This window comes from Carcharodon carcharias, chromosome 21 (genome assembly GCF_017639515.1).
Source record: "Carcharodon carcharias isolate sCarCar2 chromosome 21, sCarCar2.pri, whole genome shotgun sequence".
NCBI lineage: Eukaryota > Metazoa > Chordata > Chondrichthyes > Lamniformes > Lamnidae > Carcharodon > Carcharodon carcharias.
The window spans coordinates 61,486,378-61,510,536 of record NC_054487.1 but is presented as its reverse complement, the minus strand read 5'-3'; the positions used below and the strand labels follow the sequence as shown (position 1 = coordinate 61,510,536).

The 24,159-nt window shown below is 43.7% G+C and overlaps 1 protein-coding gene across 1 annotated transcript in view; it reads left to right on the top strand.

The window, feature by feature from the left end:
* Positions 1–24,159, top strand: part of dyrk2 (dual-specificity tyrosine-(Y)-phosphorylation regulated kinase 2) — a 58,470-nt gene that overhangs the window by 1,803 nt on the left and 32,508 nt on the right. The window lies entirely within an intron of this gene.

The following is a 24,159-nucleotide window of genomic DNA, read 5'->3' as shown; positions in this document are numbered from 1 at the left end:
TTCCTATTGGCTTCAATTTTGCTAGGGCTCCTCGATGCCACGTTCAGTCAAATGCTACCTTGATGACGAGGGCAATCACTCTCACCTCACCTCTTGAGTTCAACTCTTTTGTCCATGTTTGGACCAATGAGAACAGGAGTCAAGTGGCCTTGGCCATCCCCAAAATACGTGTCATTGAGCAGGTTATTGGTGTGTAAGTGCCACTTTATAGCACTGTTGATGATACCTTCCATCACTTTGCTAATGATTGAGAATAGCTTGGTGGGGCAGGACTTGGCCAGAACACAGGACTTAGGAGTAGGCCATTTGGCCCTTTGAGCCTGCTCCACCATTCGATAAGATCATGGCTGATCTTGCTGTGGTTTCAACTCCACTTTCCAGTCTGCCTCCATAACAAACTCCCTTGTCTATCAAAAATCTGTCTAAGTCAGCTTTGAATAAATTCAATGGCCCAGCTCCACTGCTTTCTGGGGGAGAGAATTCCACAGACTAATGACCCTCTAAGAGAAAATAATTCTCCTCATCTCTGTTTTAAAAGGGAGATCTCTTATTCTTAAACTGTGTCCCCTAGTTCTAGTCTCCTGCACAAGAGGAAACATTCTCCTGGCATCCAATCTATCAGGTCCCCTCAGGATCTTATATGTTACAAAAAGATCACCTCTCATTCTTCGAAATTCCAATGGATATAGGCCCAAGCTACAGTAGGTATGGGTTCAACCTTTCTTCATAAGTAAGCCTTTCATTTCAGGAATGAACCTTCTCTGAGCTGCTTCTAATGCATTTAGATCTTTTTTTCAAATAAGGAGACGAAAACTGTACTCGGTGCTCCAGATGTTGTCTCACCAAGGCCTTGTACAGCTGCAGTAAAAATTCCATACTTTTATATTCCGCTCTCCTTAACATTTCATTTGCCTTCCTAACTGCTTGCTGTACCTGCATCCTAATTTTATGTGATTCATGTACCAAGAAACCCGAATCTCTCTGTACCACTGAGTTCTGCAATCTGTCTCCATTTAAATAGAACACTGCTTTTATATTCCTGCCAAAATGGACAAGTTCACATTTTTGCACATCAAATTCCATCTGCCAAATTTTTGGCCGCTCACTCAACCTATCTATATGCTTTTGCAGGCTCTATACCTCAACTTGACAACTTACATCCTATCTATCAAGGTGTCGTCATCAAATTTAGCTACCATACATTTGATCCCTTCAAGTCATTGACATAGATTGTAAATAGTTGAGGTCCCAACACTGATCCCGGTGGCACTCCACTTGCCAACCCAAAAAAGATCCATTTATCCCTAATCTCTGCTTCCTGTTAGCTAACCAATTCTTTAACCGTGGTAATATGTTATCATTTACACCATGTGCTCTTATCTTGTGTCGTAACCTTTGATATGACATCAAATTAAATTTTGGAAATCCAAGTGCACCACATTTTCAGGTTTCCCTTTATCCAACTTGCTTGTTACTTCCTCAAAAAAACACTAATTAATTAGTTAAAATAAACATTTGGTAGTACAGAACTTGAGTATTGCTGAAAAAAGAGACATGTTGAAGGTTTTCGTCTTGCACTCATCAGGACACTTCACAAGAAGACCAATTTAAGGGGAAAATATCAATTTATACCGTGTGAGAAGAGAATACTGAATGGTTGGCAAGTGGACTCAGATTGGTAGAGGTGTTGCCATGGAGAATGCACCAGAGATAGTGATTGACAGTTAACTGCCAAGCATTGTTTGAAATTTAAACCAGGAAGCTTGACCCTGAGGAATGAACCAGCGAATGGCTGTCACATATTCTGTTTAGCTGAAACAGGTTTAATGTGTGTACACGTTCTTTCAGTCTGCAAAGAACAAGTGCAAATGCACCATACTGCGAGCCCACTTGACAATCTTAAGTTGGTTGTCAGTGTAATTCTTATTGCACTGAGGATTAATTAGCAAATGTTGTCCAATAGTGGAATCACGTCTAATGTTGGACACTGTGTTTTGAGTTGTGCAAACAAGAGCTGGTTGGGTACAGTCTGTACCTTACCCGTTGTGAACAGTGGATGGGCCATGCTGCTTGATACAATCCGCCAGTCTTTGGGGTGTACGGACTACATACCTAGTATCACACGGGCATTGAAATTCATGTGCCACATTACTCATTTGGGTGATAGGCGGAACATCTTTTTGGTTTGACGGCAGCACCCTGTTAGTGATGAATACCATTCATGTTACTACTGCATAGTAGCAGTGTGAAACGGCTAGCTTCAGCTGGTGCTCAAACATTTGGGATACCTTACCCTTCAAGGGTAATCTGAGGTAGACTGGGCACTTTTCAGGGCTGAAAGTGACAGCCTTAGGACTGTTCATGAGTTTGTGGGATATATAGTGCAAAATGATCTGATCGGGTTAGCCGTTCATCCAGCAAAGAATGAGTAAAAAAGATAAAGAGGGAGAAAATAGAGTGTGAGAGAAAGCTAGCTAATAATATAAAAGATAGTAAGAGTTTCTACAAGTATTCAAGCAGGAAAAGAGTAACTAAAGCTAGCGTTGGTCCTCTAAAGATGAGTCTGGGGAATTGATAATGGAAAACAAGACAATGGCAGAGAAGTTGAGCAGGTATTTTGTGTCTGTCTTCACTGTAGAAGAATTAGAAAACTTCCCAAAGTTACTTGAAAATGAAAAGATGAAAGGGAGGGAGAAACTTAAAACACTCATCATTACCAGAGAAAAGGTGCTGGGAAAACTATTAGACCTAAAGATTGACAGGTCCCCAGGACCAGATGGCCTGCATCCTAGAGTCTTAAAAGAAGTAGATGCAGGGATAGTTACAATCTTGCAAAATTTCTTAGATCCAGGAAGCGGCCTTGCAGGTTGGAAAATGGCAAATCTGACACCTTTATTCAAGAAAGGAGGGAGACAGAAAGTAGTAAACTATAGGCCAGTTAGCCGAATCTCTGCCATAGGGAAATTACTAGAATCCATTATTAATGAGGTTGTAGCAGGATGCTTAGAAAATCATAATTGTGTCAGGAGGTTTTGTGAAAGGGAAATAGCGTTTAACTAATTTGAGTACACTAGGCACTATGATGCTAGATATGTAGGTCATACGTTCCAAAGACCGGTGGATCGTATCAAACAGCATGTCACATGCTGTTCGCAATGGGCAGGGTACAGATCGTACCCAACTGGCCCGTGCTTATAAAGTTCAAAACATGGTGTCCAACTTAAGATGTGATTCCACGATTGGATAACATTTGCTAATTAATCCTCAATGTGCTAAGAATTACGTTGACAACCAATTTAAGATCCAGTCCGGGCTCACAATGTGGCACATTTGCATGTACTGGAAGCTACATATGTTAGTACACAGGGCCCTGTTCTTTGCAAGCAGAAAGAACAAGTACACACATTACACCTGTTTCAGCTAAACAAAATAAGTGACAGCCATTTGCTGACTCATTCCTCAGAGCAATGCCTTGCCTAATCCGGGTCAAGCTTCCTGATTTAAATTTCAAACAATGCTTGGCAGTTAACTGTCAGTCACCATCACAGGTGCATTCCCCATGGCAACGCCTCTACCAACTAGAGTCTACTTCCCAACCAATTAGCATTCTATTCTCATGCAATATAAATTGTTATTTTCCCTATATTGGTATTCTTGGTACTCTTGATGAAAAGCTTTCACATGTCTCTTTTTACAACAATACTCAAATTAGTTTAAACATGATTTCCCTTTGACAAACCATGCTGACTCTGCCTGATACCATTATGATTTTCTAAGCATCCTGCTACAACCTCATTAATAATGGATTCACATAATTTCCCTATGGCAGAGGTTCGGTTAACTGGCCTATAGTTTACTACGTTCTGTCTCTCTCCTTTCTTGAATAAAGGTGTGACATTTGCCATTTCCCAATTTGCAAGGCTGCTCCTAGAATCTAAGAAATTTTGCAAGATTGTAACTAATGCCTCTACTATCTCTGCTCTGCCCTGCTCTGAAGAAGAGTCATAAGGACTCGAAACGTTAACTCTGTTTTATTTCTCTCCACAGATGCTGTTCGACTGCTGAGTTTTTCCAGCATTTTCTGTTTTTGTTACTTATTTTAAGACTCTAGCATGCAGGCCATCTGGTCCTGGGGACTTGTCAGCCTTTAGGTTTAATAGTTTTCCCAGCACCTTTTCCCTGGTGATGGTATTTGTTTTAAGTTCCTCCCTCCCTATCGCCTTTTGATTTTCAAGTAACTTTGGGAAGTTTTCTAATTCTTCTACAGTGAAGATGGACACAAAGTACCTGTTCAACTTCTCTGCCATTGTCTTGTTTTCCATTATCAATTCCCCAGGCTCACTCTTTAGAGGAACAACACAAGCTTTAGTTACTCTTTTCCTATTTGAATACTTGCAGAAACTCTTACTTTCTGTTTTATATTATTAGCTAGCTTTTTCTCATACTCCACCTTCTCTTTTTTTTTTAGTCATTCTTTGCTGGTTCTTAAAATGTGTCCAATCTTCTGACCTACCACTAATCTTTGCAGATTTGTGCAGTGTTTCTTTCAATTTGATACTATCCTTAACTTCCTTATTAGCCACGGATGGTGCATCCTTCTCAAAATGTCTTTCTTTCTCATTGGGATAAAGCTTTTCCGAGAGTTATTAAATATCTCCTTCAAAGTCTCCCACTCTCTCTACTGTCCTACTTTTCAACCTAGCTTCCCAGTTTACTTTAGCCACCTCTGCCTTCATACCCTTTATTTAGGTTTAAAATGCTAATCTTAGGCTCACACTTCTCCCCTTCAAATTGAACATGATATTGTATCATGTTATGATTGCTGACGCCTAGAGGCTCCTTTACCATGAGGTTATTGATTAACCCTGCTTGACTGCACACTTCCAAGTCCAGAATAGCCTGCTCCCTGGTTGGCTCTAGAACATACTGTTCTAAAACTTATCCTGAATATACTTTATGAACTTATTTTTCAGGCTACCTTTGCCAATTTGATTTGCCTAAGCTACATGTAGATTACAGTCACCCATGATTATTGCAGTACCTTTCCTACACACCCCATTTATTTCTTCCTGTATGCTCTGTCCTACAATGTAACTAGTGTTGAGAGGCCTGTAACTAATCCCACAAGTGACCTCTTACCTTTCCTATTTCTTACCTCTACCTGAATGGATTCTACCTTTTGCTCTTTCAAGAAAAGGTCAATCACTCACTACTACCCTCTCCTGGATTGTATTAGCCCTCACTTATGTGGGCATTTTTCCACATTGGTGGGTCGATGCCAGCACTTGAATAGCTTAGCTAGGGGTGCAACTGGTTTGGGAGCACAAGGCTTCAGCACTACTGCCAGAGTGCTGTCAGGACCCCATTGCCTTTGCTGTATCCAGTGCCTTCTGCCATTTCGTGATATCATGCAGTGTGAATCAAAATTGCTGAAGATTGACGTCTGTGATGTGAGGGACTTCAGGAGGAGGCTGAGATGGATCATCCACTCAGCACTTCTAGCTGATCATGGTTGCAAATGCTTCAGCCTTATCTTTTGCACTGATGTGCTGGGCTCCCCCATCATTGAGGATGAGGCTATTTGTTGAGCATCGTCCTCCTGTTAGTTATTTGTCCACCTTGTTAGTTATTTGTACACAACCGTTCGCAACTGGATGTGGCAGGACTGCAGAACAGATCTGATTTGTAAGTTTTGGAATTGGTCAGCTCTGTCTATTGCATGCTGCATCTGCTGATTAGCATGAATATAGTCCTATGCTATAGCTTCACCAGGTTGACATCTAATTTTTAGGTCTTCCTGGTTCTGCTCCAGGCTGTCTCTCCCGCATTCCTCATTGAACCAGGGTTGATCCCCTGGCTTGTTGGTAATACTATAGTGGGGGATATGCTGGGCCATGAGTTTACAGAATGTGTTCGAGTACAGTTCTGCTGCTGCTGATGACCCACAGCGCCCAGTTTTGAGCTTCTGGATCTGTTTGAATCCATCTAATTTAGCACGGTGGTAGAGCCACATAACAATGATGCACAGTATCCTCAGTGGGAAGATGGGGCTTTGCCTTCTCAAGGACTGGACAGTGGTCACTCCTACCAATACAGTGATGGACAGATGCATCTATGACAGATGGATTGGCAAGGGCAAGGTAAAGTAGTTTTTCCCTCTTGTTGGTTCCCTCACCACCTGCCACAGGCCATGTCTGGCAGATATGTGCTTCAGGACTCAGCACCACTATTGACCAAACTGCTATGAGCCACTCTATGTGATGGGCACTGAAATCCCCATTCAGAATGCATAATGTTCCCTTGCTGCCCTCAGTGCTTCTTCCAAGTGGTGTTCAACACAAAGGAGTACTGATTCATTAGTTGAGAGAGGGTGGTAGGTGGTAATCAGCAGAAGGTTTCTTTCCCACGTTTGCCTTGATGCCATGAGTTTTGATGGGGTTCAATTCAATGTAGAGAACTCCCAGAACAACTCCCTCAAGATTGTATACCACTTTGCCACCACCTCTGCTGAGTCTGTCCTGGGACATTATCTGTAAGGTATGATTTGGTGAGTATGACTAGGTCAGGCTTTTGCTTGACTAGTCTATGGGACAGCTCTCCCAATTGTGGCACAAGTCACCAGATGTTAGTAAGGGGGACTTTGCAAGGTTGACTGTGCTGGGTTTGCCATTGTTGTTTCTGGTGCCTAGGTCGAAGTTGGGCGATCATTTTAGTTTTATTCCTTTTGACCAATGATATTAATAAGCAGTGGTCAGTTACATTAGGTGGCATGATTCATTGGAGCCGAATTTGGGAGGATTTGAATGAAGGAGGGCTAACAGTTAAGGGCTGTGGGCATGAAGGGTGGGGGAGAGGTTTTAAATGCTTTAAGACATTATTTTGGGCAGGAAGGGTACAGAATGGACTGTGGCTTTTATAGCACTGGAGATGGTGGCAGCCATTTTAAGTTTCAGTCCATCTTTGAAGGAATTCTTGACATCAGCAGCTGTCAAATTCCACAGGAGGGTTTCTTGGACTTGTCTTAGTTGTAATCCACATTGTAAACTTCCAGGAATTTGGACAATTTGCAGTTGCAGACACGTCAGGTGACCTCTGGCAGCCATCAAGTCAGCTTTGTTTTAATAGTTGAAATTGCCCTTTTTAAAAAGTTCCATATGTGAGTCCTGCAGATGAAATTGACATTTAATATTTGACATCAGCACACCTCCATAACAAATCTTGCAGTAACACATGTAATCTCCTCCTCATTGTGCAATGGTGAATCAGGGACAGTTTCCATCCCTAGGGCTTGCTCTCATAATATAAAGAGGCCAGTCCCAGAAACTGGCATAGGGTCAGCACATTATGGGTTGCGTGATTATGCACTGCCTAACTTGTGGTCAGAATCAAAAATTCCAGATTACCGTCTAGTCTTACAAGTAAAACATGGCCAGCTGGGACTGAGCTATTAGTGGACTGCCAACATTGACTGAAATTGTACACAAACAACAGTTAATAGGGCCAAAAATCCATGATGATGCATATCTGGGCTCAAATGGTGGGGCATGCCAGTTGGGGATCTTTACCGTTAACTCAATACTTCCTGAGAGGTTCCCTTCATATTACTATGTTGGATGCCTTCACCGCTAGAGGCACTACTTCGGCTTGCTGAAGAAACTATATTATGTGGCCTTGGTTGTTAGGTGCTGGGGGTGGGGGGGGGGGGGGTTAGAGAGGGGTGGGGTGGGGGGGATGCGGGGTCATAGTCCGGATTTCTATCCCCCCTGTAAAAATACATTTTTTGTGTGTCTTCAGTGGTTTTTGCAAATGATATACTTTAAAAATATTTTTTAAATTCGCCCATCAAATCTTCAGAGGTCTAGATCTCACCAAGTGCACCACTCACGGCTGATCAAAGCAAACCTCTGACTAGTTGATGGAGGCACACACACTCCCAGCATACGGAATCCCTGTTATGGCGCAGCCGATGGTAAATGCTGAGCAGTTCAAAACCCAAAGAGAAACTTGAAATGACTGCCACAACTGTTTTGCAATTTGTATAAATTGAGATGTGTGCCTTGAATTGAGTAGTAATAAGACCACTAAGTTTTATAGGTTTCTTACAAAACTAAATTAAATGTTTATTAATAGAAGTAATGATTTTAAATATGCACATGGATCTACAAATTACTACTGTGTTAACTATTTAATCCCCTAGTTAATCTAACTCCCAGTTACACATTTGTTAAGGCAACAGGAAGACACATAGGCCTGGATTTTTCAGTCGGCATGTGGGGGCGAGCCCAACACACTGGCACATAAAATGACACGTGATGACATCAGGCGTGTGTCCTGACATCTTCGCGCTGTCTCACAATGTTTTGTTCTGATAACTGATAGGCCTATTGAGCCCATTGACAAATTAATTAATGATGTTGACACTGCCCATCCAACCTTAAGGTCGGCGGGCAGGCAAAAAGGCCAAGCGGCCTTCGCGTTTTTTAGGAAACCTCATCCACAAGCAGGATGAGGTTTCCTAAAGCTTTTATGAATTAAATTTTAAAAATTTCAGAAATATAAAAACATGCCCCATCTCATGTGACACAGTCACATGAGGGGACATGTTTAATTAAATTTTCAATTCATTTATTTATTTATTTCAAAAGCCTTTCAATCTCCCTGAGGAACGGAGCTGCCTCAGGGAGATTGAAGAGCTCTTTCGCGCGCATGCGTGAAAGAGTGCTGGCCCTGACTCTCCCTCCTTCCCTTGCCTGCACAGGTAGCGCTGAGTGCTACCGCTTGCATCTTATGCAGGGCAGGCCTTAATTGGCTCCCACCCAATGTGGGAAAAATTCAGGCCATAGATTTTAAAAGACCCAGCCAAAGAAACAGGATACCCGGAACAATCCAATTCAAAGTGAGTTTTCTTTACTTCAGTTCTTTGTGGACAGCAATTTGAAGCTTAAATGCTGAAGGCTTTTCACAATTGTTAGGTCTTAGAATTCATTTCCTTGGACACAGCCTTCTCTCCTTCAACCATATTTTCCCTTTGAATGCAGATTCCCATTATTTCAATATGTCTTTGGAATTTACCTCTAATAATAAATATCCCATAGTACCAATTTTACCAGTAATCTTTTGGGAAAAATAAACACACTGGGTAGAATTTTTATCTCAGCGGACAGATGAGTATCTGACCCGCTCGAGCATAAAATAATGCACGTTGACATCGGGCGTGTATCCCACCACCAATGTGCAGTCGCGCGATATTTCGGTTGGCGGGCACACACTGGACTCGGCAGTGCGCCCGCTGACAATTAAAAGACCTACTAAGGCCATTAAAAAGATTATTAACTGAAGTTTTTCACTGTCCGTCTAACCTTACAGTTGGTGGGCAGGCGAAAAGGCCAAGCGGCCTTTGCACTTTTTCCAACAGTAAATAAAAATAAAATAAGACATTTTATATTTCATTTATAACATGTCCCTGCTCATGTGACAGTCACGTGAGAGGACATGTTTTATAACATTTTTTAAATCTTTTTTTTTTTGAAAACTGTTCGTCTCCCCAAGGTAGGTCTGTGCCTCAGGGAGATTTTCAAGTGCGCACTCGCACGAAGTTTGTGCTCACCCTCCTCCCCCGCCAGCAATGGCAGCACTGGGCGCTGCTGCTTGCATTTCAGGCAGGGCGGGCCTTAATTGGTCCACCAGTGTGACATCGTGGTCTAGCCCCAATCGCGGGTGGCGGTCGGCTTCCCGATCACTCAGCCCCACCAAGCCCGCCCTACAAGAGCAAAATTCTGCCCACTGTCTAGGGGCAACATTTCACCCCTCCTTTGAAATCAATCTAGCCTGGTTTATTTAAAAATGCAAATGTTCCCTTTACACCTATGTTTACCTAATTAACATTTCAAACCTAGTTTATCTTCTGATACATCAAAGCCTTCAGACCAGCTGCCTTTAATTCAATTAATCACACACACGCAGACATAGACACAGACCCCACTATTACTCTCCTTTACAATAAGTTCCAATAACATTATGAAAATTATTATATCATCTTGACGATCCCTACCTAGCTCCACCAGCTGTGGTGTCATTCGCCTTGGTTGGGGTGGACCAAGGCTTTGCTGACAAATCTGATGTTGCCCAAAACCTGTAGCCATCCTGCTGAGCGTAAGTCAGGAGAGTTACTGGTTTTCAGGCTCTCTGGAGAAGAGGGGAGAGAAACTGAAAATCAGCAACCCAAAATGAGGAAAAATGAAAAGAAAGTTATAACGTAAGAACACATTCGAAAGCTATGTCCATCTGTAAAAAAAAAAAGGAGCAAAAAGGTTACCTTAAGTTAACTGTAAGTGTAACTCATTCTGAGATATATTTTAGCCTGGAATGCAAGATCTAGGAGTAAATAAAGTACTTGAATCCTGTCTGGTGATCTCATTAGCTGTCCATCCGATGGCCAGGATTAAATTTATTGGGTCAAGCACCACAACTTAATAAATAGAGTAATGGATCACAGAGAGTGATTACAAACCTGCAATCAACGCAAGAGTTTTAAATTTCAGAGCAAAGTTCAAATAGCTATTTAAGTTTATTCAAATCTTCAAATTAGATTATTGCCTTGAAATTTATAGATAATAAGGGACAGTGATTTTGTTTCTGCCATTATGTATTTCTAACTCAACTTTTCAGGTCTATGTGTGTTCCGGGAAGCTGAGTGTTGTGAGGTATCTGAGGTTGCAATTAAAAAAAAAATTTGCTGTAATTTTAAGTGTAAATATTAAAGGTTACTCTTCTTAATGACAGAAATGAGGTGAAAAAAGTGGAACTAATTTGCTTTCCAATTCTACCATTTTTGACATTGCATTGAGAATCTTTGTGGTAATTTGACAGCTTTTGTAGTAATTTGTGTAATATGACTGCAGGATGATATTAAAGATGTTTAACATCAGTTGCACAGGTTTAAGCAAATAATCTGCATTGATTTCATGGTAAGTGTGCCAAATAAAATAGCTAAAGAATTAGTGACTGATCAAATTTCCATATTCCAATATAAATGCACATTATTTGTATTTTAGTATGCGATAAAGTAACAGAAGAGGCACTTATTTATACTGTGAAGCATGTCACAGTGTGATCCCATGATTAGGCACTCAGGATGTGTGACACTCATAGGGCTTCCACACATTTCGGGAAATCACACTAGGATGGCCCCATTCAAATCCCTCCACTTAGGATTTAGTTTCTGGTTTAGTGCCTGTGTAGATTGCTCTTGAACATTTTGTTCATGAGCTTAACTTTAATATCTAATTCAGTTCTTAATATTTGTAATTAGAAATGCACATTTACAATGCGATCCTGCTGTGTTCTCAACCTGATCATCCGTGGAGCAGTAAAGAGAAGCTTTATGCATGGAGGAGAGCTCTTAAAGGGTATTTCTTTTAAATATGTTTTCCTAATGGCTTTTATATTGCCTAGTGTCAGGATTTCCTTTGGCCTTGAAAGGGGGCAGAGCTGCTGCCTGTCTCTTCATAGGTCAATAGTATAACTACTGCAGGAATAAAAACAAAAAACTGCGGATGCTGGAAATCCAAAACAAAAACAGAATTACCTGGAAAAACTCAGCAGGTCCGGCAGCATCGGCAGAGAAGAAAAGAGTTGACGTTTCAAGTCCTCATGACCCTTTTCCAGGTAATTCTGTTGTTGTTTTTAACTATTGTAGGATGTGGGAGAAAACTCCCTACACTAGGGGTATCTGTAAATCTCCGATCTAGGAGCAGAGGAAGGCAGGTTTGGTGGTTGGTATACCCAGTAAACGCAAGCGTACAAACATAAGTTGGAATGTGTAGGCTGGTATCGTGGCCTGGAGACTTCAAAGGTAATTTAATAAAACATTTTAAAAATGTTGTTCTCTTTCAGAAGGCCATGTTAAAGACACCTGATCTTTTTTTTTCAATGACCATTAAACTGACATTAGATTGTACTTTGGTGGTAGCCTGCCCTGTCCCGGAAGCACACATAGTTGTCTCAGCCCCACCAGACAATTCAAACTGACAGCCCTTCTTTTAGTCCTGTAAACTTCAGTGAGGGCAGTAAGAGCTGTAGGGTGGGTGGGGGGTGGAGGGGGTGGGGGGTGGGGGGGGGGGGGGGGGAGAACGGAGGAGGGGGTGGGTGGGTGGGTGGGGGAGGGAGGAGGGGGTGGGTGGGGGGAGGGCGGTGGAGGGGGTGGGGGGGGAGGGCAGTGGAGGGGGTGAGGGGGTGGTGGGGGGATGGGGGTGGAGGGGGTGAGGAGGTGGCGGGGGATGGAGGTGGACGGGGTGAGGGGGAGGGGGGTGGAGGGGGTGATGCGGTGGTGGGGGGGTGGGGAGGCGGTGGAGGTGTGGGGGGAGGTTGGGGAGGGGGGGCACATTCTGCCATTTACAACCACCCCGCCCTCCCACCTCACAGATTTTTGATTGCCCTGTTTGGATGAGGTGGAGTCTATATGGTGCTAGGCTCAAAGCTTACATAGGAACTGTTATGTATCTGCCAGTTGTTGGCTGTAGGCCAGGAACAGTGACCCAAGTTTTGTGGTGCAGCCTCAGGGAGTACATATTTTTTGAATGGGTCCATCTTCCACAGTGACTGATTTCCACTTTTACCAAATTGAGGAGGAGCCCTTTGGTGCTAACTTAGTGAGAGTCACTAAGATAAAAGCAAAAAACTGCGGTTGCTGGAAATCCAAAATGAAAATAAAAATAGCTGGAAAAACTCAGCAGGTCTGACAGCATCTGCGGAGAGGAACACATTTAACGTTTCGAGTCTGTATGACTCTTCAACAGAACTAAGGAAAAATAGAAAAGAGGTGAAATATAAGCTGGTTTGGGGGGGGCGGTGGTGGGACAGGTGGAGCTGGATAGAGGGTCAATGATTGGTGGAGATAAACAAAAGATGTCATAGACAAAAGGACAAAGAGGTGTTGAAGGTGGTGATATTATCTAAGGAATGTGCTAATTAAGGGTAGAAAGCAGGACAAGCAAGGTACAGATAGCCCTAGTGGGGGTGGGGTGGGGCGAAGGGATTGAAATAGGCTAAAAGGTAGAGATAAAACAATGGATGGAAATACATTTAAAAATAATGGAAGTAGGTGGGAAAAGAAAAATCTATATAAATTATTGGAAAAAAGGGGGTTCAGAAAGGGGGTGGGGATGGAGAAGAGAGTTCATAATCTAAAATTGTTGAACTCAATAGTCAGTCCGGAAGGCTGTAAAGTGCCTAGTCGGAAGATGAGGTGCTGTTCCTCCAGTTTGCATTGAGCTTCACTGGAACATTGCAGCAGTTGGCAGGGCCCTCAACCGTGTTCAGCCCATCCCCCATGCATCCACCCTCACACCTTCCTCTCTTTCCCGGAACCGTAATAGGGTCCCCCTTGTCCTCACTTATCACCCCACCAGCCTCCGCATTCAAAGGATCATCCTCCCCCATTTCCGCCAACTCCAGCATAATGCCACCACCAAACACATCTTCCCTTCACCCTGCCGGCGGCATTCCGCAGGGATCGTTCCCACCGGGACACCCTGGTCTACTCCTCCATCACCCCCTACACCTCAACCCTCTCCCACGGTACCTTCCCATGCAACCGCAGAAGGTGCAACACCTGCCCCTTTACTTCCCCTCTCCTCACTGACCAAGGGCCCAAACACTCCTTTCAAGTGAAACAGCATTTCACTTGCACTTCCCTCAATTTAGTCTACTGCATTCACTGCTCCCAATGTGGTTTCCTCTATAATGGAGAGACCAAATGCATTCTGGGTGACCGCTTTGTGGAACACCTTCGGTCTGTCCGCAAGCATGACCCAGACCTCCCTGTCGCTTGTCATTTCAACACTCCACCCTGCTCTCATGTCCACATGTCTATCCTTGGCTTGCTGCATTGTTCCAGTGAAGCTCAACGCAAACTGGAGGAACAGCACCTCATCTTCTGACTAGGCACTTTACAGCCTTCCGGACTGAATATTGAGTTCAACAATTTTAGATCATGAGCTCTTTCCTCCATCCCCACCCCCTTTCCGATCCCCTTTTTTCCAATAATTTATATAGATTTTTCTTTTCCCACCTATTTCCATTATTTTAAAATGTATTTCCATCCATTATTTTATCTCTACCTTTTAGCCTATTTTGATCCCTTCTCCCCACCCCACCCCCACTAGGGCTATCTGTACCTTGCTCGTGCTGCTTTCTACCCTTATTGTCACCTATTAGTACATTCATTAGATAATATCACCACCTTCAACACCTCTTTGTCCTTTTGCCAATGACATCGTTCGCTTATCTCCATCTATCACTGGCCCTCTATCCAGCTCTACCTGTCCCACCCCTCCTTAAACCAGCTTATATTTCACCTCTTTTCTATTTTTCCTTAGTCCTGTTGAAGAGTCATACGGACTCGAAATGTTAACTGTGTTCCTCTTCGCAGATGCTGTCAGACCTGCTGAGTTTTCCAGGTATTTTTATTTTTGTTTAGTGAGTGTCACTGATTGGTTTTCATTTAGGAGGAGAACTAAGAATCTGTCTCAATCAAGAAGTGGAAAGTGAATGGCAATGGGTGGGGCACAGGGGGCAGAGTACTGTACAGTATCTCATCGTAGGATGTTTTATTGATGTCATGCAACATCTTCTGCAAATAAATCTGGATATTTGGGCAAGACCTGAGAATGAAAGACTGTGCTTCCTCACCACAGCCTCTCCACCACTCCGCTATGATTGATATTAATTCACTATCTGTCATATATTGTCCCATATTTATATTAATACTTGTAAAATTCACTATTTAGTTTTATATACGGCTATAGAATTCCTGACTGAAATGTGCTTGTTATGAATAGAAAATCACAGCAATCTATTCACAATTAGCTGCATTGTTACTTGCATTTGTTATTAGTGCTGATTACAAGTTACTGATTGTGCTGTGTTCAAAGTGGCATTCAGTTCTAAATGTTAAACTTTGATCTTACCTGTAGTGGAGCAGGCTGTTTGCTCAAGCAGCTACTCAATGTGCTATGCCATTTACTATATTTAACAGAATTGCCTCAAATCTCAAATTGGGCTGCAAACTTCATGCCCTGATCCCAGACAGGAATTAACACTCAGCAGTGTTTGGAACCAATCATCTTGCATCTCGTTGACAAAAGTATTATTAAGCATATAAACTAGAAACAAATGCCATTGATATAGATCTTTGGACCATTACCATGGTGTATCATGGGGTGGAGCTTGTGCTCTGGCACCAGCGCAGGATAAGTGCAGGAGGATTAAAAATGGGGCGTGTGTTTTGTACTCAGTGTTTTTCTACCTGTAACTTTTCAGGCAGCTGTGTTTCCTGCCCTAGCAAGTGCTTATATATAAGGCCACAGTCTTATTAAAGCTCCAAGAATCAATTGGATCATTTGTAGCACTTTAGCAGAATAAGAACAGATATAAAAAAGACATGTGAAAAGGTATTTAACTAATGGCAACTTTTTCACAAGAGTTTCAGGAATTGCAAAGCATCTATATGTAAACATCACAACCCACTGGTGAAAGATCAGGCCCATAACTAGTTTTATAGAGGTCCTCAGGTATAGGAGCCAGGGAACACAGGGCTAAGGATTAGGGGGCCAAGGAACACATGCCCAGGAATCAAGGGGTATGGAGTTGGGGGTCAAGGAAAGTTGACCTGGGAACCCTGGGGGGGGCTGGGGGGGGGCGCAACTAGAGTAGGGCAAGGAGGTGGTATTGTAGGGGTACCTTGATTTCTAATACATGCTTCCAGTGCTTAAATCTCACCACTTGAAAGTGCTGAAGATGAAAATTTACTCGTGTGTGTGATGTTTCTGGGTTTGACATGTGCCTGTGTGGCAGTGAGCATGAAAGGAATAAAATATAAGAGCAGGATGATTGGGGGCGGCCTGCAAATTCACCTTCCTTTTCATGTAACCTTATGCTGCAACCTTACTCTACTAAAGGGAATTATTGGCTTTGTGGCTGAGGAGCAAATAGGGCAGAATTTTCCGGCTGACGTGCGGGTGGCGGAGCCCACACCTCAGTGTGTAAAATGTCGCGCGAGCGTGCCGACGTCAGCGTGCGGCATTGCAATATTTCGGTGGGCGGGTGTGCTCAGTTCGCCCGCCATTCATTGAAGGGCTCATTAAGGCCCTTAACTTGCCAATTGTCCAGGATTTTGGGGGGCCCCAGTGTGAACTTCGGGTTGGCGCACAGGCCCAATGGGAAGGCGGGTAGGAGATTATTTAAGAAAGCTTTTGCAATGTCGGGATATGTGGACTCAGAGGGGTTGTTCATGCTTTACATGAAGTTATCATTGATGAAAGTGTTCAAAACTTGCCTGTGTGATTGTTAGTAGCTCACATCGATGTCCAAGAGATTTTTATGTAATTTGAAACCAGTCTGCAAACAGCATTCTTTTTCGGCCTTACAGCTTTCCGGAGGCCTCCATTTAGCCTGGGGCTATGGGTTCTGACCTCTCCAGTGGAGGCAGCTCCCCTGAGGAGGAAGGAAGGGATAGAATAAGGAGGAGGCCAGGACTGGACAATTAGCCTCCAGGGGAGCCACCTTTGAGTGTCCAGGTGCAGGCACAAGGGGCACAGGGCCAAGAGGTTGTGCAAGGGGCCGCAGATGACGCCACTATCCTGCTGCCAGGGTATACAGGCGGTGAAGCAGCTACCTCAATATGACTGAGGTGCAGTGCCGAAGGAAGCTCTGACTCTCAAGGGAGACAGTCAACTATATCTATCAGATGATTGGCCCTGAGATTTCCCTAACTGTGTGGGCGGACAAGCCATGCCAGCAGTTCTGAAGCTCACAGTTGCCCTCCACTTCTATGCCTCTGGCTCCTTCCAGGGGTCGGTGGGTGATCTTTGCGGTGTCTCCCAATTAGCTGTCCACACTTGTGTCAAGCAGGTTGCAGATGCTCTGTTCAGACGGGTATCCACATTCATCCACTTCTGCTGCGATCAGGCAAGTCAGGCACAGCGATCAAAAGGCTTCGCAGCCATTGCTGGCTTCCCCCGCATCCAGGGTGCAATAGACTGTACACATGTGGCCATCAAGGCGCCAGCAGGTGAGCCCGGTGCCTTCATCAACAGGAAGGGCTTCCACTCCATGAACGTGCAGATAGTGTGTGTGTGATCTCAGGATGCTGATTCTACAAGTCTGTGTAAGGTATCCAGGCAGCTCCCACGACACCTACATCCTCAGACACTCCCAGGTGCCGGGGCTCTTCAGTGCTCCGGCTCGGCTGGATGGATAGCTGCTGGGTGACAAGGGCTATCCCTGCGAAGGTGGCTCATGATGCCTCTCCGCCATCCAACAACAGAAACTGAGCAGTGGTACAATAGGAGCCAGGGCACCACGAGGGCTGTGGTGGAGAGGGCCATCGGTCTTCTCAAGATGCGCTTCTGTTGCCTGGACCGCTCAGGGGGTGCACTCCAGTACCCCCCAGATCGCGTCTCTCTGATCGTGCTAGTATGCTGTGCCCTGCTCAATCTTGCGCTGAAAAGGGGGGATGGAATTGACGATGAAGACCTTGATGCCCTGGATGAGGCTGCACATGATGAATCCAGCAGTGCCTCAGAGGATGAGGAAGCACAGGGCAATGATGAGGGGCACAATGACGACCCGCGTTTACACCAAGGAGGCAGGGGCACCCAGGACAATTTAATCTAAAGAACCTTCAGCTAGCTCCACCCACGGATCAACAGGAACACCATTGTTTGAAACTTCCACATGTGGCACTTAGGTGCTACATCTTCCACCTTATCAGCTGCAAATAAGGCCTTAGTACAGAAACATCAATGTCCACTCAAGCACTCATGATAATTATGTGAAAAAGAAAAAAGCACCACAAGGAAAAGACCCTCAAGTATGGTAACAAAGGTGGATTTTATTGTGTCCAAAATTGAAGCACACATGATTATTTGACAATGACAGAAAAATGGGTCCCTATTCTAAGGCCAACACAAAATCACCAGTGACATACCCGGGGAGTGCCTAAGCTGCCTAATGCTTACATTTCCGGGTGCTACGTTTAGGTGCTGCCCCATCGCTCGGAGTGGCTTGACAGACAGCCTGTTGACTCTGCTGTCCTATTGGCCTCGATGACCTTGGCGGGCATCTTCTGGCCCATGGAGCCTGTGATGGCTCTGCCTGGGAGGGAGTGGCCAGCTCCTGAACTGGCACCTCTCCAGTTGTCGCAGCTTCAATGGAAGAAATGTTGACTGGCAGACGGGCAGAGAAGCTGCTGCTCTCATCTGGTGCGCCCTGAGAGGAGCTCGCAGCGACGGCAGGCAGCTGCTGCGCCGACATGAGGTCCATTTCGACCTCCCTGTTCACCGCAGATGCATGAGCACCGAGTGCCGGCGCTTGGTGTCCACAACATCCCCCACAGAGGGAAAGACCACCTGTGGCCAGTACTGCTGTGAGGGCTTAGAGGTCAGAGCATATCCCAATCATATTTTGATCCATTCGGTTAAAGCTCCTCTCTGAGAGTCGCCAATCTCTCATTGAAGGAAGCCTGAAGCTCTGCCCTGAGGGCGGATTCTTTGCGCGCACTCTGCCTGGACTCCCCCGTCACAGAGATGGACTGAGCTGCATATGTCTCGGGTTCAATCACAAATCTACACTGAGTTAGGGAAGAAATCAGGAGATAAAAAACCTTTTATTAATGGAGTTACTTGCTGTAAAATATATTGTATTAGGTAGACCTTTGTACATCTTTCCATGTCTCACAGGTTTACGGAGTGATTTATATATTGTTGAGTCAAGAATTTCATCAAGATGTCAAATCCAAAAATTAAGGAGTAGAGTATACACAAATTTGGTGAACACCTTCTAAATCCACGACCTCTACCATCGAGAAGAACAAGGGAAGTAGATGCATGGAAACACCACCACCTGCAAGTTCCCCTCCAATCCACACACCATCCTGATTTGGAACTATATCTCTGTTCCTTCATTGTCACTAAGTGAAAATCCTGGAACTCTCTCTGTAACAGCACTGTGGGTGTACGTACACTGCATGGACTGCTGCAGTTCAAGAAGGCAGCCCATCACCACCTTCTCAAGGGCAATTAGGAATGGGCAAAAAATGCTGGACTTGCCAGTGACAACCACATCCCTGAAGTAATAAAAAAAATACAAAGTTAAGCAAAAACTAGTTGGAGGAACAGAGATGAAATAGGGACTTTTTTTGTGAATAGGAATGATTCAGTACAGAACAGTTGAACTGGTGCAAATCTAGCCAGAATTGCAATGTACTAATCACAGAATCACACAGTGTAGAAGAGGCCCTTCGGCCCATCGAGTCTGCACCGACACGTGAGAAACACCTGACCTACCTACCTAATCCCATTTACCAGTACTTGGCCCATAGCTTTGAATGTTATGACATGCCAACTGCTCATCCAGGTACTTTTTAAAGGATGTGAGGCAACCCGCCTCCACCAACCTCTCAAGCAGTGCATTCCATACTGTCACCCCCTCCGGGTAAAAAAGCTTTTCCTCACATCCCCCCCTAAACCTCCTGCCCCTCACCCTGAACTTATGTCTCCTCGTGACTAACCCTTCAACTAAGGGGAACAGCTGCTCACTATCCATGCCTCTCATAATCTTGTACACCTCGATCAGGTCACTCCTCAGTCTTCTCTGCTCCAATGAAAACAACCCAAGTCTATCCAACCTCTCTTCATAACTTAAATGTTTCATCCCAGGCCACATCCAGAATCTCTTCTGCACCCCCTCCAGTGCAATCACATCCTTCCTATAATGTGGCGACCAGAACTGCACACAGTACTCCAGCTGTGGCCTCACCAAGGTTCTATACAACTCCAACATGACCTCCCTACTTTTGAAACCTATGTCTCGATTGATAAAGGCAAGTGTCCCATATCCCTTTTTCACCACCCCACTAATATACCCCTCCGCCTTCAGAGATCTGTGGACACACACGCCAAGGTCCCTTTGTTCCTCAGAACTTCCTAGTCTCCTGCCGTTCATTGAATACTTCCTTGTCAAATTACTCCTTCCTCACACTTTTCATGGGTAAATTCCATCTGCCACTAACCGCACAGCATTTTCCTGGTTCAGCTCACTTTCTCAGATTCACAACTCCAAGTGTAATTTAAACCTGTTGCAGCGAATTAGCCTAAAAATGCAACATAAGAAATAGTAGTGTAAATATATCTTAAGTATATGTGGACACTTAAATGCTACACTGTTGCGTGGGGTGGCGGGGGGGGGGGGGGGGGGGGTGAAGGGGTGGGCGGAGGGTGTGATAGGTGGATGGGGAAGAACTTCTTACAGTGTTTAGAAAAGTTTAAAAGGCTTTACAAACTGATGTCACCCTTTGGAAAGGCCGAAAGGGAAATAAGGCAAGGAATGGCAGGTAAAAATGAAAGTAAAGAAATCCTGATTTGGAGGCAGGAATCTGCAGCAACTCAGCTCCCAACGTGCTATTTGATTCTTGGTGGTACATGAGCTGGTTGCAAAGAAAATGGTTCTATTTGCTATTCCAGGGTGTGTTCTGCATGGGTCAGCATTGCCTCAATTGAGAAGGAAAGCTTGGGGCAGCAGGTGGCCATTACTGTCTCTGGCTGTGCCGGCCTTTAGTGAATGTTAGGTGCAGCAGATAGCACAGGTTTCAGCAGATTGCACAGGTCTGCATCTGATGTTCTGCCAATCTGAAGACAGCTGCCACTTATACGAATGCACCTGTGGACATGGATGGTGGTTTCTTGATGGATAAAGCCAATTCCGCTAAACTGTTTTTTGATCACCTTGATATGCAAGCTTCCATGACACACTGTGATGGGGTGATTCTGAAGGACCATTATATTATCATTTTTTTTTTTCCTTCATGACTTCTATGATGATGTCTCTCTACAGAGAAATGTGCAGTACGGTACGTGGCAGACAGCAACTCACTAGGTAATATCACAGAATACTCCCAAATCAATCTACTGTGAAGCACTGTTGTAACATACCAATAATGTGCTTTATGAAAACTCTGTGGTGTGTACCTGATTTACATGTGTTCAGCTGGTCTCCTAGGATATCGCAGAGGTGCCATGAGGTATGGCAGTAGATGATAATCTTAATTCCCAAGCATTTAATTTTCAGAGTCATATATTGGTGGGACCATGAACTGTCTTTAAAATGAAGGGATTATGACAGTAAATTGGGAATTGCATTTACTTGCAATGGTGGCTTTAGGAAGCTGAACACTGAGAATGTGGAATCTTTTCCAATTCTTAGAAATAATGTCATTGTGCAATGGAGTACTTAAGAGTCATATGACTGGAGACTATAATCACCTGTTCCTTCAGGAATCCTGCTGCTTTAAGATTGCAGAGTCATCTTCATGCTGCTGTTGATTGTGGGAAGGGAGATGAAGTGTAATGTCTGAGAAAAATATTGCAGCTGTAATTTACTTCAAAAATTTCTGAACAGCCGATTTGGGTAGTTTCATGTCGCCAGTGACAGTTTCAAACAAACAGAATACAAAAATCACTGTGGCTGTGAATTTGATGGCATGGTAGTAGTACAGTTTGACAACAAGTCTCTTGTAACATCTGGCATGACTATGTAATGGCCTCTTCAAAATCTCCACAGATATTGGCTCTCAGATAAGTGAAGGTGTGCATACAATTCATTTTAATCCACTGTCTCAATAGGAATGTAGCAGTCATACGATTAAATTTGCGTGGAGTATTTACTGCTGCATTCCCAATGTGCTGTCAGAAACTAAGGGAGTTTAAGTTATTTAAGATCCCTGAGAGAAGCAGGTGTGGGTCTCTCAAACAAATGTAAATTAAGATCTATGATTTAATTAGGACCATGAATCTATTGCAACACTAAATCGGGGACCAATCCAATATCCAACCTGACAACAAAACTTAGCCGGATTCGTCATCCTTAACTAAGAGATGCTCTCTGAGTGTGTAATAAGCAATTTTCTTTTCATGGCTGGAACCCTGACGTCCTCATCACTGAACTGCTCAGGAAAGCAAGGACAGGAACTCTCTCTCTCCACCAGCAAACTCTCTCCTTGTTTTCCCTGCCATCAGTACCAGCTGCTGCTATATTACACTGATGTTTCATGTTATGTAGACCCTCTGGCTCATCATCTAACTCACATGCCAGTATCTGTGCTGGTGGTGGGAAGGATGGAACATGTGACTGTGCATCTTCTGGAGGATCATCATTCTCTGAGGTGCCTTCTACTGAGAAAAGGGACAAAGAGCTTGGGACATTATCAAGGGACATTCTTCAGAATGCTAAAAGCAAAAAACTGTGGATGCTGGAAATCCAAAACAAAAACAAAAATACCTGGAAAAACTCAGCAGGTCTGGCAGCATCTGTGGAGAGGAGCACAATTAACATTTCGAGTCCGCATGACTCCAGTGCTGTTGAAGAGTCATGTGGACTCAATGTTAACTGTGTTCCTCTCCACAGATGCTGCCAGACCTGCTGAGTTTTTCCAGGTACTTTTGCTTTTGTTTCTTCAGAATGCAATTTGAAGAGATGAAGCTTGCTGAATAATTATTGTTGCGAAAAAAGAGGTTACTAGTAACATGCAGACATTCTGCTAAAGTAAACCAACAGCATCTCCTTTTCCAATGTTCTTGGCTTTTTCTGAGCCACTGATCTCCTGCGTGGCTATGTTGGATTCTCCTTCCTCAATCTTGGCCCTCTCCCTGGCATTATGCTCTGTTGTATGCTGCAGATAGGATGGATGAGAGTTAGTGAGTTGCTGTGTAAAAGGTAAGTGGGATGAACTTGTGCATACAGTGTACACATTGAGACATAGAAATGAAACTAAATAGATGGGGAGTTGATGAATGTAAGACCAGCTTTGTGAAATGTGATGTGAGTAAGGATGTTGCGAGGAGTTAATGGTTCTGCAAGTGCTGGAATACAAGAAGCGAATGCTGTTAGTGTGTGGTGGGAGGAAAGCAAGGGAAGAGGTGAGTGTTTGTAATAAGAAAGACATAAACCGATTGTGCTAATTTGGCAACAGGAATAGAACACAGCAGCATTCCAACAATAAGTACAAAGACTCTTCAAACATATCACCAGCAGCAGAAAAGAAAACAAAAATAAGAAAAAGCTTAATCACTGGCCTGACAAAGTTGGAAAGTGTAGGTCCCGGTGACCAATGCATCAGTCATATGCATGTTGGTTGCTATTACAGATGATTCCTATGCTAGTCTAAGAAAAGTGGAGGCAGAAAAGTTGAGCTAAGATTACTTTGACTGTCATGGGCAACGTTATGTTACACTTTTGGTCCTTTACTACAGATGGCACAACATTGTAACTTAGCCCATGCTCTTCCTAGGTCAATGTAGGTTGATGCAACAGAGCCTTCAGATAAAGTTGGTGAACATATGGGTGTGAACAGTTCAGTCTCCGTTGTCTGCTGATTTCTCCAGCATACCTTCCTTCAATTTGTACCACTTCAGCTATGAAATACTGATTTTTCTCCCATCATTCCCAAACCTATTAAACAAATCATTGACCATTATTCTTTCTGTATTGTCTTGCAACATGTTTAATAAACCCCTTGGAGCACAATCCCATCCTTTACCCATTTTAGAGAGTTACAGTATAGGAACAGTAATGGATAATTTAGTCTCTTGAGCCTGTTCCTGTGTTCAGTTATACCATGGCTGATCTGTGCCTTAATTCTATTTTACGCACTGTTGTCCCATATCCCTTGGTACCCTTAATAAAAATCTATCATTCTCTGTCTTAAAAGTTTAAATTGACCCAGCTTTTCAGGGGGCAAATTCCAGATTGCAACTATTAATTCATTTCTTAACATTTTCTTCTGCTCTCCATACTCAGATACCTTGCCCATCTCCAGATTTATTTGGAACTTTCTTCTTGGATTATTTATACCCTGGTCCAGCAGTCTACTATTGCTGCTTGACCTCTCTATCTCTCTCCAGTGCTTCAGATTGCATAGTAACAGAGCATGTTGCCATTGCACTTTCCAGGGTAATTTTAACTTCTATTGCCTGGCAAAATAAAAGTTAAAATTACCCTGCCACATGCTGCTGTAATGGGCAGAATAAATTTTAAGCTTGTCTCAATAATTTGACACTGTCATTTTACATTGGCAAATGTCTCTCCTGACTGATCAGAAGTGAT